This window comes from Arachis hypogaea, chromosome 19 (genome assembly GCF_003086295.3).
Source record: "Arachis hypogaea cultivar Tifrunner chromosome 19, arahy.Tifrunner.gnm2.J5K5, whole genome shotgun sequence".
NCBI classification, from domain to species: Eukaryota; Viridiplantae; Streptophyta; class Magnoliopsida; order Fabales; family Fabaceae; genus Arachis; species Arachis hypogaea.
The window spans coordinates 108,326,422-108,329,505 of record NC_092054.1 but is presented as its reverse complement, the minus strand read 5'-3'; the positions used below and the strand labels follow the sequence as shown (position 1 = coordinate 108,329,505).

General features: G+C 42.3%; 1 non-coding gene across 1 annotated transcript; it reads right to left on the bottom strand.

Annotated features, from left to right (window-relative positions):
- Positions 1 to 815: 815 nt before the first annotated feature.
- Positions 816 to 923, bottom strand: LOC112781652 (small nucleolar RNA R71). Its single transcript, XR_003192416.1, has one exon. It is a non-coding gene; the product is annotated as a small nucleolar RNA R71 (small nucleolar RNA).
- Between the last annotated feature and the right edge of the window lie 2,161 nt (positions 924 to 3,084).

The following is a 3,084-nucleotide window of genomic DNA, read 5'->3' as shown; positions in this document are numbered from 1 at the left end:
ATTTCGAAAAATACTAACAAATTTTCAAAAACCAATTTTCAAAAATCACTAACTCTTTTTCAAAATAATTTTCGAAAATTATACCTCCCCCATCCTATTCTATTTATTCATTCATATCCTAACATCTCATCTCACATCTCTTCCATCAGTACAGTTGTATTTCTTCCTTTACATCACATTCTTTATCTCCCCCTCTTTTCTTCCACTCACACAGGGATCCCTATACGGTGGTATAAAGGATCTCTATTATTATTATCATTTTTCTGGCCATTCTTCCTTGTCATATGAGCAGGAGCAAGGATAAGAACATTCTTGTGGAAGCAGATCCAGAACCTGAAAGGACTCTGAAGAGAAAATTAAGAGAAGCTAAAATACAACAATCCAGAGATAACCTTTCAGAAATTTTCGAACAGGCAGAGGAGATGGCAGCCGAAAATAATAATGTAAAGAAGATGCTTGGTGACTTTACTGCACCTAATTCCAATTTACATGGAAGAAGCATCTCCATTCCTGCCATTGGAGCAAACAACTTTGAGCTTAAACCTCAATTAGTTTCTCTAATGCAGCAGAACTGCAAGTTTCATGGACTTCCATCTGAAGATCCTTTTCAGTTCTTAACTGAATTCTTGCAGATATGTGATACTGTTAAGACTAATGGAATAGATCCTGAAGTCTACAGGCTCATGCTTTTCCCTTTTGCTGTAAGAGACAAAGCTAGATTATGGTTGGACTCTCAACCTAAAGACAGCCTGAACTCTTGGGATAAGCTGGTCACGGCTTTCTTAGCCAAGTACTTTCCTCCTCAAAAGCTGAGCAAGCTTAGAGCTGATGTTCAAACCTTCAGACAGAAAGAAGGTGAATCTCTCTATGAAGCTTGGGAAAGATACAAACAGTTGACCAAAAAGTGTCCTTCTGACATGCTTTCAGAATGGACCATCCTGGATATATTCTATGATGGTTTATCTGAGCTATCAAAGATGTCACTGGACACTTCTGCAGGTGGATCCATTCACCTAAAGAAAACGCCTGCAGAAGCTCAAGAACTCATTGACATGGTTGCTAATAACCAGTTCATGTACACTTCTGAAAGGAATCCTGTGAGTAATGGGACGCCTATGAAGAAGGGAGTTCTTGAAGTTGATACTCTGAATGCCATATTGGCTCAGAACAAAATATTGACTCAGCAAGTCAATATGATCTCTCAGAGTCTGCATGGAATGCAAGCTGCATCCAACAGTACTCAAGAGGCATCTTCTGAAGAAGAAGCCTATGATCCTGAGAACCCTGCAATAGCAGAGGTAAATTATTTAGGTGAACCTTATGGAAACACCTATAACTCAACATGGAGAAATCATCCAAATTTCTCATGGAAGGATCAAAAACCCCAACAAGGCTTTAATAATGGTGGAAGAAACAGGTTTAGCAATAGCAAGCCTTTTCCATCATCAACTCAGCAACAGACAGAGAACTCTGAACAAAATGCTTCTAATTTAGCAAATCTAGTCTCTGATCTATCTAAGGCCACTGTAAGTTTCATGAATGAAACAAGGTCTTCCATTAGAAATCTGGAAGCACAAGTGGGCCAGCTGAGTAAAAGGATCACTGAAATCCCTCCTAGTACTCTCCCAAGCAATACAAAAGAGAACCCAAAAGGAGAGTGCAAGGCCATTGACATAAGTGCCATGGCCAAACCTGAGAGGAGAGGAGAGGACGTGAATCCCAAAGAGGAAGACCTCCTGGGACGTCCAGTGATCAATAAGGAGCTTCCCTCTGGGGAACCAAAGGACTCTGAGGCTCATCTAGAGACCATAGAGATCCCATTGAACCTCCTTATGCCCTTCATGAGCTCTGATGAGTATTCCTCTTCTGAAGAGAATGAGGATGTTACTGAAGAGCAAACTGCCAAGTTTCTTGGTGCAATCATGAAGCTGAATGCCAAATTATTTGGCATTGATACTTGGGAAGTTGAACCTCCCTTGTTCATCAATGAACTAAGTGATCTGGATCAGCTGACATTGCCTCAGAAGAGACAGGATCCTGGAAAGTTCATAATACCCTGTACCATAGGCACCATGATCTTTAAGGCTCTGTGTGACCTTGGTTCAGGAATAAACCTCATGCCCCTCTCTGTAATAGAGAAACTGGGAATCTATGGGGTGCAAGCTGCTAAAATCTCATTAGAGATGGCAGACAGCTCTAGAAAACAGGCTTATGGACAAGTAGAGGACGTATTAGTAAAGGTTGAAGGCCTTTACATCCCTGCTGATTTCATAGTCCTGGATACTGGAAAGGAAGAGGATGAATCCATCATCCTAGGAAGACCTTTTCTGGCCACAGCAAGAGCTGTGATTGATGTTGACAGAGGTGAAATAGTCCTTCAATGGAATGAGAACTCCCTTGTATTCAAAACTCAAGGATCTCCCTCTGCAACCATGGAGAGGAAGCTTGAAAAGCCTCTCTCAAAGCAGAGTCAACCAGAGCCCCCACAGTCAAACTCTAAGTTTGGTGTTGGGAGGCCACGACCAAACTCTAAGTTTGGTGTTGAACTCCCATATCCAAACTCTAAGTTTGGTGTTGGAGAGTTTCAACAAAGCTCTGCACATCTGTGAGGCTCCATGAGAGCCCACTGTCAAGCTATTGACATTAAAGAAGCGCTTGTTGGGAGGCAACCCAATGTTCATCTAATTCTTATTTTTATTGTTTTTCATGTTTTCTTAGGTTCATGATCATGTGGAGTCACAAAATAAACAAAAAAAATTCAAAAACGGAATCAAAAACCGCAGAAGAAAAATCACACCCTGGAGGAGCATCTGTCTGGCGTTCAAACGCCAGAACAGAGCATAGTTCTGGCGCTGAACGCCCAGAATGGGAGCATCCTGGCGCTGAACGCCCAGAACAAGCATGGTTCTGGCGTTCAACGCCAGAAATGGCAGCAAAAGGGGCGTTGAACGCCCAAAATGGGCACCAACCTGGCGCTGAACGCCTAGAGTTGTGTGCAAGGGCATTTTACATGCCTAAATTGGTGCAGGGATGTAAATGCCTTGACACCTCAGGATCTGTGGACCCCACAGGATCATCTCAGGA